This window comes from Hemicordylus capensis, chromosome 2, assembly GCF_027244095.1.
Source record: "Hemicordylus capensis ecotype Gifberg chromosome 2, rHemCap1.1.pri, whole genome shotgun sequence".
Classification (NCBI taxonomy): domain Eukaryota; kingdom Metazoa; phylum Chordata; class Lepidosauria; order Squamata; family Cordylidae; genus Hemicordylus; species Hemicordylus capensis.
Window position 1 is genome coordinate 215,867,334 of NC_069658.1, and position 13,737 is coordinate 215,881,070.

Below are 13,737 nucleotides of genomic sequence, written 5' to 3' on the forward strand. Positions count from 1 at the left end.
CACACAGTGCATCTATGGAATTCTCTGCCACAGGATGCTTTAAAAGGGCTTTAGACACATTCAGGGAGGAGAGGTCTATCAATGGCTCCTAGTCTGGTGGCTATTGGCCACCTCCAGCCTCAGAGGCAAGATGCCTCTAAATACCAAGTGCAGGGGAGCAACTTCAGGAGAGAGGGCATGCCCTCACCTCTTGTCTGTGGGCTTCCCAGAGGCATCTGGTGGACCAATGTGTAAAAAGAGATGCTGGATTAAATAGGCCTTGAGCTGTTCTTATGTTTAATGACACCAACCGGCTTGCCTCCAAGCACCTAAAATGATGTCATCAGGGTACACTGACAGACATGGAGGGAGCTGGACACAGAAATGGCTTCCAGGGTGTTCAGGTGTGAAGGCAGAGAGTCAGAGTTAGGAGCTGAGAAATTGGAAAGGTGGGAATCCACGTAAAAGGAGAGAGGGCTCTCATAAGAACATAAGAACAGCCCTGCTGGATCAGGCCCAAGGCCCATCTAGTCCAGCATCCTGTTTCGCACAGTGGCCCATCAGATGCCGCTGGAAGCCACAGACAGGAGTTGAGGGCATGGCATCTCACCTGCCATTACTCCCCTGCAACTGGTACTCAGAGGCATCCTGCCCTTGAGGCTGGAGGTGGCCCACAGCCCTCCGACTAGTAGCCATTGATAGACCTCTCCTCCATGAAGTCATCCAAACCCTTCTTAAAGCCATCCAGGTTGTTGGCTGTCACCACATCTTGTGGCAGAGAGTTCCACAAGTGGATCACGCGTTGTGTGAAAAAGTACTTCCGTTTGTTGGTCCTAGACCTCCTGGCAATCAATTTCATGGAGTGACCCCTGGTTCTAGTGTTGTGTGAGAGGGAAAAGAATCTCTCTCTCTCCACTTTCTCCACACCATGCATGATTTTATAGACCTCTATCATGTCTCCCCATAGTCATCTTTTTTCTAAACTAAAAAGCCCCAGGTGTTGTAGTCTTGCCTCATAAGAAAGGTGCTCTAGGCCCCTGATCATCTTGGTTGCCCTCTTCTGTACCTTCTCCAGTTCAACAATATCCTTTTTAAGGTGTGGTGACTAGAATTGTATGCAGTACTCCAAGTCTGGTCGCACCATAGTTTTGTATAAGGGCATTATAATGTTAGCCGTTTTATTTTCAATCCCCTTTCTAATGATCCCTAGCATGGAATTTGCCTTTTTCACAGCTGCCGCACACTGAGTCGACACTTTCAACGAGCTGTCCACCACAACCCCAAGATCCCTCTCCTGGTCCGTCACCGACAGCTCGGATTCCATCAGCATATACTTGAAGTTGGGTTTTTTCGTCCCAATGTGCATCACTTTACACTTGCTAACATTAAACCGCATTTGCCATTTTGTCGCCCACTCCCCCAGTTTGGAGAGATCCTTTTGGAGCTGCTCACAATCCATTTTGGATTTCACTACCCGGAAGAGTTTGGTATACGATGTCAGCTGGATCGCCTTGATCCACACATTCGTTGATACTCTCAAAGAAGTCCAAAAGGTTGGTGAGGCAAGATTGACCTTTGAGGAACCCATGCTGGCTCACTCCCAGCAGGGCCTGGTCTTCTATGTGCTTTACAATTTTATCCTTGAGGATGCTTTCCATCAATTTGCCTGGAACGGATGTTAGGCTAACTGGCCTGTAATTTCCCGGATCGCCCCTGGATCCCTTTTTGAAAATCAGTGTTACATTAGCTTTTGAGTAAACTCCATGCACTCTGGAGCGAAGTGACTCTCCTGATTTTCCCTTTCAGCTTCCTTTTCACCATACTCCTCATGTTGGAGAAGTTTCCTTTTCTGACATTCGAAATGTTTGTTTTAGACATCCTTGGTGATTCTCTCCCCGCATGTATGCTGAATTTGATGGCACTGTGGTCACTGTTCCCTAAAGGGTCGATGACACTGATGTCACGCATCAGGTTCTGGGTGTCACTCAGAATTAGATCCAAGGTTGCCTTCTCTCTGGTTGGTTCCATGACCATAGGGCAAAGTCATTTAGCGTATCTAGGAATTTGACCTCTTTGTCCTGACTTGAATGTGAATTTACCCAGTCTTTGTGTGGGTAGTTGAAATCACCCATAATTAAAGCCCTGCCTCTCCTTGACGCCTCCCTGATTTCCTGCTGCAACTCCCAGTCACTGTCGGCATTTTGATCTGGAGGGCGATAGCATGTCCCCAGTAGCACGTTCCCTTTCCGGCCTTGTATAGTCACCCACAGGATTTCTGTGGAGGACTCCAGTCCACCTATGTATTCTAGCTTGTTAGATTCTATCCCTTCTCTAACATACAGTGCTACCCCTCCTCCAAGGCACCCCTCCCTGTCCTTTCTATAGAGTTTATACCCAGTGATAACAGTGTCCCACCGGTTCTCACTGTTCCACCATGTTTCTGTTATGCCCACTATATCTATTTCTGCGTTAGCAACCAAGCACTCCAGCTCACCCATCTTGGCTCGGAGGCTTCTGGCATTGGCATACAAGCACCTATACACTGATCTCTCACCTGATGTATGCTATTCTTTTGACTCTTTGACCTGTTGGCACAGGCTCCCGTCTGCTGTTTATGCGGTTCTGCTCTGTCCCCTTCTGTTTTATCTGAATCCTTTGCAGCCTCACACTTTAAAGGATGGCTTTTGCCAAACGGGATACTGCCCAGCTCCCATTGGCTGTTCACCAGGTGTCATTTTAAAAGCTGCTCTGCAACCTTTTTGATTTTAAGCACCAACAGTCTGGTTCCATCTTGGTTCAAGTGCAGCCTGTCCCTTTTGTACAGGCCTTGCTTGACCCAAAATGTATCCCAGTGCCTAACAAATCTAAACCCCTCCTCCCGGCACCAACGTCTCATCCATGCATTGAAACTCCTCAGCTCTGCCTGTCTCACTGTACTTGCGCGTGGAACAGGTAGCATTTCTGAGAATGCTATCTTGGGGGTCCTGGACTTCAAAATGCTACCTATCAGCCTAACTTTGGCTTCCAGGACCTCCCGACTGCATCTCCCCACATCGTTGGTGCTGATGTGCACCACAACAGCTGTCTCCTCCCCAGCACTGCCTAGGAGCCTGTCGAGATGCTGTGAAATGTCCACAACCTTTGCACCAGGCAGGCAAGTCACCGTGCGGTCAACACGCGGGTCACAAACCCATCTCTCTATCCCTCTAATGATCGAATCACCAACTACAAGGAGGCCCCCACCCCCCAGAGGAGTATCCCTTGTGCGAGAGTATATGGGCTCATCATCCATGGAAGGGGTCCCTTCTAAAGGAGCATTTCCCTCTTCCTCAGACCGATGTCCTCCTTGCCCAAGACCTTCATTCTCCCTGACAGCAGAGGAGCTACCAGCCCTGGAGTGGGATGACTCTATCACATCCCTGAAGGTCTCGTCCACATGCCTCTCTGTCTCTCTGAGCTTCTCCAGATCCGCCACCTTGGTCTCGAGGGAATGGATTTGTTCCCTGAGAGCCAGGAGCTCCTTGCACCAAGCACACACCCATGACTTCTGCCCATGGGGCAAATAGTCATACATGTGGCACTCTGTGCAATACACTGGGAAGTGCCCCTTCCCCTGCTGACCTTCTATCTTCATACTGTTTTAGTTGGCTGTTTACAGTATTTAGGGAGCTTATTGTCCGTTTATTAGATAGTTTAGTAGGATAGGTCTCAGCTGTAATGGTCAACTATTTAACTGTCCAAACAGTCTTTCCCAAGAATATGAGGGATACGAGGGAGGGATATGTACTTACGTTCTCTTCTTCACCAGGCTCCTTGTGATCCTTGTGATCGCAGGGGCTTTTTCCAGGCTCCTCTGCACACTTCCCGCTAAACTCCTGCAAAACTCCTACGTTCTGTTTGCTATCCCTGTTTGTTATGCTCTGTTCTATGCTATCCCTGTTCGCTATGCTATGCTCTGCCTTCTGCGTAGATGCTAAAGACGCATGAATCTTGGGGTGGGGGGAGTTTCGATTCAATGTCACAGTCCTCCTGGTATGGATTGAGAGCTAAAAAGCCCTTTATCGACGTGAGCAGTTTCCCTCTTCTGAAGTGCAAGGAAGGGAAGCAGTCCCCTTGGACGCCCTCCTGAGATGCCAGCAAAGAGTTCTCAAAGAGATGCCAGCAAAGAGATGTCAGCAAAGAGTTCAGCAAAGAGCAAAGACGCCAGCAAAGACCTCTCAAGACCGAGGCGGTTGGATCAGGGACAGGCCTGTCAGTTGGCCTCTGTTGCCAGATTTTGCTTTTTTAAAGCCAATTTTTGGGTTACGGCCCATTTGACTCATGAGTATACCCCTTAGGTTCTGGCCACCCTCTCATACAGCATCCCCACAGAGGGAGGGCAGCCCCACAGAACCCCTAGCTGATTCACTCCCTTCAAGAAAGCAGATATGGGGAAGGAGACCTGCCTGAAGGAAGTGACCCATAAGGATTCGAGGTTGACTACTCTAGCTCCTGTTTCCAGGCGATTCTCAAGGAATTTCATAGCTGTAAGTGAAGGGAACATAGGGAGTTGCTGAATCAAACCCTTGGTCCATCTAGCTCAGGCATCCCCAAACTGCGGCCCTCCAGATGTTGCTGAACTACAACTACAAAAATTGTGTCTAGGGATGCTGGGAGTGGTAGTTCAGCAACATCTGGAGGGCCGCAGTTTGGGGATGCCTGATCTAGCTCCATATTGTCTACACAGACTGGCAGCAGCTTTTCCAGGGTTGCAGGCAGAAGTCTTTCTCAGCTCTCTCTTGGAGAAGCCAGGAGGGGACTTGGAACCTTCTGCATTCAAGCATGCAGATGCTCTTCCCAGAGCGGCCCATCTCCAAGATAGAACTGAGAGAGATTCCTGCCTGCAACCCTGGAGAAGTCGCTGCCAGTCTGGGTAGACAAAACTGAGCTAGCTGGACCAAGGGTCTGACTCAGTATATGGCAGCCTTCTATGTGGCTAATGGGGGATATTATAGCTATCTTCAAATATCAGAAGGGCTGTCACAAAGAAAGAGGGATGGACTTGTTCCCTGTTGCTGCTGAGGGCAAGTCTAGAACCAAGGAGCTGAAATAATGAAACAGATTCAGGCTAGACATCAGGAAATTCCTCTTAACTGCAAGAGCTGTTCAGTAATGACACCGTATTGGCATTCTCGCCTTCTCTACAGGTTTTCAGATAGGGTCTGGATTTGTCAGGGATGCCGTAGCAGATTCTTGCTCTGGGCAGAGGAGTGGACTAGAAGACCTCTTAGGTTACCTCCACTCTAACATTCTGTGATCCTTCTGACTGCTTGCATTTCCTGCCCCATGCTTGGCACTTTCCCCCATGGGATCAAATCCTTCCCCTTCCCTCCCACCTTGGTGATGTTATTAAAAAATACATGCGAGATAATCTTGTTTCTTCTAAAGCACACAGTAGCTTACATGATTTGATAATAGCTTCTAACCATACCAATTGCCTCCGACCGGAGCCACGGTAAGACCTCTATTATCCCCGCCTCTCTAATTTGTCTCTTTCAGGTCACAATTTAATCTCTTCCCACGATTACATGGGCTTAAAAAGGCAGGTGAATCCTTACAACAAGAACTTAACCCCAAATTCCTTATGAAGAGGCCTGGCTTCTGGTTGAAATTCTCATCCAGGTTTCCTCCTGGAATCAATCGTTCCCTTGAACTAGACACCCTGGTCATCTCACTAACTTCTACAGGAACAGGGATGCACAACTTTGGCCCTCCTGCTGCTGTTGGACTACAATTCCTATCACCCCCTGCTTCAGTGGCCAATATTCAGGGATTGTGGGAGCTGTAGTCCAACAACAGCTGAAGCTCTGCAGCCCTGCATTAGAATGTAGATCACAAACCACATCTGGGGTAAGAGCTTTTGCCCATATTTTGGAGGTGAAGATTCCATTAGGGTTATAGAGAGGTGCATCTGTGTGTAGACCTCATGGTGACTTGCCTGCCTGGTGTGAGGGTTGCGGACAACACAGCATCTAGATAGGCAGTGCTGGGGAGGAGTCAGCTCCTGTGGTGCCTGTCTGCACCAACGACGTTGGGAAATGCGTAGGGATGTGCAGAATGTTTCGATGTTGAAACGTTTCAACTCAAAATGGACCATTTGGAAGTCTGTTTTTCCCTTGCTGATTGGTTTTCTGGCACTGGCTTCTGATTGGCTTGTGATCTCCTTGGTTCTTGGTTGGCTTGTTACCATACAACTCAAGTGTTATCATGGGAAACTGGCCTCATTGGCTGGGAGAAGGGAGAGGGGAACCCAAAAGGAGGGAGTTTCAAAATGTATAGGGACTGGAAGGCAGAGAGAGCCCTTAAAGTGTGCTTGTCTTGAAGAGGATACATCAGGATGGAAGGATGGAAGGTTTGATTTTGTGGTTTTCTCAGCAATGAGTATAATATGCTGTGCTATTGCTGCTATAACTATCTGGTTTTGCTGGATCTCAGATTGACAAAGGCAGAATTTGGGTGCCTGCCTTCCTTGAATTGTGTTTTGTTTTGTTTGTGAGATAGTGTTGTGGTGAGAAACGGAGAGTGGCAGCTGTGTGTGTGTGTGTGTGTGTGTGTATGTGTGTGTGTGTGTGTGTGTGTGTGTGTGATATTTCTTGGTGATTGTTGTGGTGAGCTCTATGTCTGGCCTTGAAACTGACTTGTGCTTCACTCACTGCTCTGGTCTGCTCTGCAATCTGCATTCTGCATTGCAAGGTGTACTCAGTCAAAATGTGGCTGAAGACACTGTTCTCATTGAGCTTATGGCTATGCTTGCTGCTAAGGGTGCCGCCGTGCCAGCTGTTGCATTGCTTGGAAGTCAGGGGCCATAACTGTGTGTGAGAGAGCAACTTGTGCCAATGATGGATTCATGGTCAGTGATTCTTCTTTGGCTGTTTTTGGACAGTGTTTGAAATATGTGTTCTGTGTTGGGAGGGACCGCTCCTAGGGGTGTGTATGAATTGAATTTTTTGTTTCGTTTTGTACCTGAATCAAAACACCCCTGATTTGTTTGGGGTCCAAATCTGACCTCCCCCGAATGACCCCAGATTCAATTTGTACCCGAATTTTCCAAATCAAAATCAAAATAAATTTGAATTTTAAAAAGGGTCCCAGGGCCAAAAGAGTGGGGTGGGTTTTAGTGCCCAATGGGTGGAAGCTACCACCCAAATTTCAAAGAAATTGGGCAATGGGGTGATTTTAAAAGAATTTTATAAGTTGGTGTATCTTCAAGCTTTTCCCCATAGGGAATAATGGGGATTTCAGCAACCTTACAGCTCCATGTGGGGGGCACCAGGGTTGCCCAGAGTGGGTTGTAGTGGGTGGTAGTGCCCAATGGGTGCAAGGAAGCTACCACCCATATTGTCTTTGTGGCAGATTCAGGGCAGAAAGGGCATTTGGGGGGCAGAAGAGTGGGTCAGTAGATAGTGCCCCAATGGGTGCCTGCTACCATCCAGATTTCAAATAATTAGGTGAAAGGGGTGATTTTTAAAGAATTTCTGAAGTTTGTGCATCTTTAAGCTTTCCCCCCAAAGGGAATAATGAGGATTTCAGCAGTCCCATAACTCCACTTGGGGGGCATCAGGGTGGCCCAGAGGGAGTGGTGGTGTAGTGCACATAGGGTGCCAATCACCACCAACCCACAAGCCCATGAGACACTGGGTTTTGTTGTTTCCGAAGAGTTCTAAGAGTAGATGCTCTGGTAGCAAATGAGATTGCTACCATTGGATTCAATGTTTGTCAATGTTTCAATTCAAACATTGGATTCAATGTTTGTCATTGTATGGCAGCTGTGAAAAAGGCAAATTCCATGCTAGGGATCGTTAGAAAGGGGATTGAAAAGGAAAAAGCTAATATTATAATGCCCTTATACAATACTATGAGGCCACATTTGGAGTACTGCTTACAGTTCTGCTCATACCATACCTCAAAAAGGACATTATAGAACTGGAGAAGGTGCAGAAGAGGGCAGCCAAGATGATTAGGCACCTAGAGCACCTTCCTTATGAGGCAAGGCTACAACACCTGGGGCTATTTAGTTTCGAAAAAAGACAACTGCGGGGAGACATGATAGAGGTCTATAAAATCATGCATGATGTGGAGAAAGTGGATAGAGAGAAATTCTTCTCCCTCTCCCATAACCCTAGAACCAGGGGTCATCCCATGAAATTGATTGCCAGGAAATCTAGGACCAACAAACGGAAGTACTTTTCCACACTACGCATAACCCACTTGTGGAATTCTCTGCCACAAGATGAGGTGACAGCCAACATCCTGGCTTTAAGAGGGGTTTGGGTCACTTCATGGAGGAGAGGTCTATCCACGGCTACTAGTTGGAGGGCTAAAGGCCACCTCGAGCCTCAAAGGCAGGATGCCTCTGAGTACCAGCTTCAGGGGAGTGACAGCAGGAGAGAGGGCATGCCCTCAGCTCCTACCTGTAGGCTTCCAGCGTCATCCGGTGGGCCACTGTGTGAAACAGGATGCTGGACTAGATGGGCCTTGGGCCTGATTCAGCATGGTTGTTCTTATGTGCTTATGTTGTGTTGGAAATTCTCCCATGAAGGAGAGCCTGCCACTGCAAGAGGCAGGCTCTTCTGGTGCCTAACAGCTCTTATACTTAGGAAATTCTTCCTGTGGTCTGTCCTGAATCTGCTTCTTTGCAATTCCAAGCCCTTCATTGTAATTGCATCAACAGAGCATCAACAGAGGACGAGTCCACCCCTCCTTCAACGTGACAGTCCTTCAGTTATTTGAAGGCAGCTCTAGTATTTCCCCTTAATATAAGGAACAGAGGAAGCTGCCTTCTATCGAGTCAGACCATTGGTCTATCTAGCTCTGTATTGCCTACACAGATTGGCAGCAGCTTCTCCAAAGTTGCAGGCAGGAGTAGTTCCTGGTTCTATCTGGAGATGCCAGGGAGGGAACCTGGGACCTTTTGCACGCAAGCAGACAGGGGCTCTTCCCAGAGCGGCCCCGTCCACTAAGGGGAATATCTGAACAGTGCTCACACATGCAGTCTTCCATTCAAATACAAGCCAGGGCTGACCCTGCTTAACGAAGGGGACAAGTCATGCTGTCTACCACAAGACCAGCTCTCCTCATTTTCTCTTCTCCAGGGTACGCATCCCCAGCTGTTCCTCACAGGACTTGGTTTCCTCCCTGTCTTGCTTGCCCTCCTCTGAACTTGTTCCAGCTTCTCAACATCTCCCTTACAGGGTCCAGAACTGGACAGGATTCCAAGTGGGGGGTCTGGCCAGTGCAGAATAAAGTGGAATGATTACTTCCTGTGATTGGGACACCATATTGAGCCCTGCCTTCCAAATAAACACACAGCCACATGCCTCTCAGACACCTGTGGCACCCAGGGCACTTTTTAATCCTCATTTCCAAACTGGATTCAGTGGCACAAACCAGCTGTTCCATTTGCCTTCACTTTCTTAGGAGCTTCAATCCATCTTCCTGCATTACAGAAAGCCTGTCGATTGTTCTACAGTCCCAAGGAATATACAACTTGTACTTTTGCAGATTACCCCAGGGAAACGGCATTCACGGCTTAGCTGTGCCGCACATTTTTAGGAGGCCAGAGATGTAATTGACAGAAGAAGGGGGTAATGTGATTTCTCACAGCAAGCTCTTGGGGGAAACAGGTGGGGGTTTTTTTGGGGGGGGGGTAGCAAACATAAATATTTGAGGTGGTAGCAAGAGTTTTCATAGCTGAGGAAGTGAGATGATGATGATGATGATGATGATAATGATGATGATGATGAAGAAGAAGAAATAAAATAAAATAAAATAATAATATAATCATCAATAAAATTACAACACATCAACTACAGAAGGCCACACTACTCGGGACAGCACAAATACTACGGCAATATCTTTAATTCTTCTTTAGTTATCCTAGACCAGGCCTACTCAACTTGAGCCCCCACAGCTGTTTTTGGACTACAGCTCCCATAATCCCCAGCCACAGTGGCCAGCAGCCAGGGATTATGGGAGCTGCAGTCCAACATCTGCAGCAGGACCAAAGTTGAGCAGCCCTGTGACCTTGACCCTTGGAAAGAGCCCAATAATTAAAGTACCAAATCCAGTCAATAATGTTTGGTAGACTGTGTGTAAATATCATCATCATCATCATCATCATCATCATCATCATCATCATCAAATAAATAATAATCTTTATATATATTTCTCTTAGGCATACCTGTCGCTAATCCCATGTGTGGCAGCTCTCGCAAGAGTTCGAGCAGCTACTGGATAGCGATGGGGACGGGTGGGAGGGAAGAAAATGGCGCCAGCAGCTGGCCAGCAGGGAAACAGAATGGTGGTGAATGGTGGCGGCCAAGCGGGAGGGGAAAGAGGGCATCTGGCCGGGAAGAAAATGGAGACAGTGGCAGGTGAGAGGGTGGGCGGGGGAAGCACCAGGGAGGGGGAACGGCAGTGGAGGCTGGCTGGCTGGTGAGTGGAAGCGGAGGCAGAAGAAGCTGGTGGCGGCGGTGGCGGGGGGGGGATGGCGGGGGATGGCGGTAAACTAGAGGCGCAGATGTTCAGCTAGTTAATTAATAAGCAAATACATTTATTTTTTAGTCGCCCCCTAACAAATTGTTCTCTGGGCGGTTCACAAAACAACATTAAAACATCTAATAAAAACACATAAAACACATTAAAAACACACACACCCCAAAAATAATCATCATCCAAAAATTGTTTAAAATCAAAATTTAAAAGCCTGAGTGAACAGAAAGGGCTTCACCTGGCATCTAAAAGAACAAAGTGATGGTGCCGGGCAAACCTCACTGGGGAGGCTGTTCCATAAATGGGGTGCCACCACCAAAAAGGCCCTCTCCCTAGTAGCCACCCGCCTTACTTCATTTGGCAATGGCACCCAGAGGAGGGCCTCCAAAAAAGATCTTAAGGTCCGTATGAGGACATATAGCTTCCTTCAACAAAGCTGGGACTGAACATCTTGTCTACATCCTCGGCCATTTTCAAATCACCATCCTCCTGCGCAATTAGGGTGGGGGGAACACCCAGATCCAGAGTGTGTCCCAATTCATGTGATGGGCCAACAAGATGTTGGGACAGACCCACGCAGAGACGTAGCCACCATTATGTGAATGGGTTCAATGGGTTCAATGGGTTCAGGCCGCCAATGAAAAGGACCGCCAAAGACCCATGGCTCGGACTGCAGAGGAGCCCAGAGCAAACTCTCCACTCCCATGCCCAGGCTTCCAAGAGCCCGGGTGAACTCTCTGTTGAACTAGCTGCCTGATGGGATGTTTTTACCTTTCTCTCCTTCTCTGGAGAGGGAGAGAAAGGGGGAAACTTCCTATCAGGCAGCTGGCGCTGCCTGAAATGACAAGCTGAGAGCTCATTTGGGCATTCAGCAGCCCGGGGCATGCCCCCTTTGCATGGCCCGGGCTGCCGAGACCCTGAGTGAGCTCTCAGCTTGTTATTTCAGGCAGTGCTGGCTGCCCGATAGGACATTTGTTCCTTTCTATCTTCCAGGGTTGGAGGTGGGATGCTTGATGGCCTGACAAGCTTGGAAACAAGGTAGGTGGGGAAATGGGTTTTGGCAGGTGATCCAGCTCCCTGCCTTTGAGCCTGCTTTGTATAAGCACCCAAGCATAAAACAGAAGTGTGCTTACCTCCTGAAACCAGGTAGGACCTACCCAGTTTATTATGGTGACATGAAGTGCTCTGGCATAAGTCCATTTCCTGAGTTCCTATCAGGGATGGCCCAAGGAGGCAACTATTAAAAGTGGCAATTCTCTTTCTTGAGCAGGGGGAGAGCAACTGGCCCTATCCATCCCCAGCACATCATCCCTCCAGTGGCTGTTGCTGGTGTCTACCTTATGTTTCTTTTTAGACTGTGAGCCCTTTGGGGACAGGGAGCCATCTTATTTATGTACTAGCTAGGCCGGACACAGAGCATCTGTGCCTCTAGTTTGTTGTCTGTCGCCGTGGACCCCTTCTGCTGTCGCCATTTTGTCGCCCACCCATTCCTCCCCCCCCGCCTGCCCGTTGCAGCCTCCTTCTTCCCCTGCCTGCCCATTTCTGACTCATTCTCTCCCTCACCCCCTGCCACCTTTTCCCCCGCCCGCCCATTGCCACCTCCTTCCGTCCATCACCTCCACCATTTTCTCAGCGCCGCCGCCCCCCCCCCCGCCACTGGCCGGCCACTGCCACTGCCACCAAACTCTCGCGAGAGCTGCCACATATGGGATTAGCCACGGGTATGCCTTAGAGAATTAAATATATAGGATGTATTGTGTATGTGCCTGTGTGAACCACTTGGGAAACTTGTGTTGAGAAGCAGTCTATAAATATCCACCGTATTTGTATTTTGTATCAAATGCTGCCTTGCCCCAGAACCCTGGTGGGCGCTAGACTGACCTTCACTAGCGTTGAAAGTGGCACGGGGGAGAAGGAGGAGGGCAGGTTGTCAGCAGAGCCTCTCCTCGTGCTTCTTGCCAGCTTTGCAAGGTGTGTGAGGAGAAACACTCCTTGCAAAGCTTGCCAGGGTCCAATTGGTCCTGAAGAGGTGCTCTGATGGCACCAGCGGCGGGGTGGATCTTGCCACCCCACTGATCCGCCTCCTGAGGCAACTAGCTCCCCTTGCCTCATGAAAGGGACGCCCCTCCCATGCCCAAAGCTCACTTGCCGTCCTCAGCAGCCACAACCAAACTATCAGGCAACACAATCAAGCCCCAGTTGTTGTGCCTGAACTTGGAATTCCATTGCAACAACCAACAAAAGAAGGGTAAAAATGGGATGTCTTTCTTTCAGATACAGAGAGGTGGGCAGAGGAATCGCAGAAACCGATCCTGGCTCCGAATACAACCGCAGTCGTGGGAGACTCCAAATCGGATTTTGGCTCTGGTGACACAAGCGGAATCCAGCTGTTGGCTTGATGCAGCTGCCGCGGTTTCCTTCTCTCGTTTTGCTCTTGCGTTCCCCTCGCTGCCTCCGTGAGGGTTTGCCTGCCATTAATGGCAGGAGTCCATTTGGCTGCAGCCTCCAGCACTGCAGTTGTGCAAAAAAAGAGGCAGGGAGAGGGAGAACAGGCCAGCTGCCGACAGCAAGCCTTTGATGAGTTGTCTGCTGCTTTGCCATCGGTATTAATAGATGGCCACATTCTGCTTTCAGAGGGACCATGGCAAACAACCATAGATTTTTCGGGGGGTGTTATTCAGAGATTTCTTTCTTCCCCACACAGGGAGGGAGTTCAGTGAAATGGCAAGAGGCTATCCCAGACTCTCTACTGCTTTCTAGAGAGGAAGGAGTGGTGGAGGAGCGCTGGTCCTGTGGTGAGAGGCAGGAATTGCCCCCTTTGCTAAGCAGGGCCCACTCTGGTTTGCATTTGAATGGGAGACATGTGAGAGTACTGTAAAACATTCCCCTGAGAGGAGGGGGCCACTCTGGGAAGAGCACCTGCATATTTGCCTGCCGAAGATCCCAAGTTCCTTTCCTGGTGTCTCCAACATAGGGCTGATAGAAACTCCTGCCTGCAACCTTGGGAGAAGCTGCTGCCAGTCTGTGTAGGCAATACTGAGCTAGATGGACAAATGGTCTGACTCAGTAGAAGGCAGCTTCCTAGGTTCCTATGGTCTTCCTAGGGATGTGAGAATCAATTTGGGTACAAATCGATTTGTACCCAAATCTAGCTGATTCAGGTGATTAAGAGTCAGAACAAATCAACCCTGTGGTCCATTGGCTAGATTTGGGTCCAAATCGAATCAC

At 48.9% G+C, this 13,737-nt stretch overlaps 1 long non-coding RNA gene across 1 annotated transcript in view; it reads left to right on the plus strand.

Moving 5' to 3' along the window:
* Positions 1 to 13,525, plus strand: part of LOC128346847 (uncharacterized) — a 75,227-nt gene extending 61,702 nt beyond the window's left edge. Inside the window, exon 3 of the long non-coding RNA XR_008317235.1 lies at positions 12,784 to 13,525. This is a non-coding gene — a long non-coding RNA (uncharacterized LOC128346847). The remainder of the gene's footprint in view (positions 1 to 12,783) is intronic.
* The last annotated feature ends 212 nt before the right edge of the window (positions 13,526 to 13,737 follow it).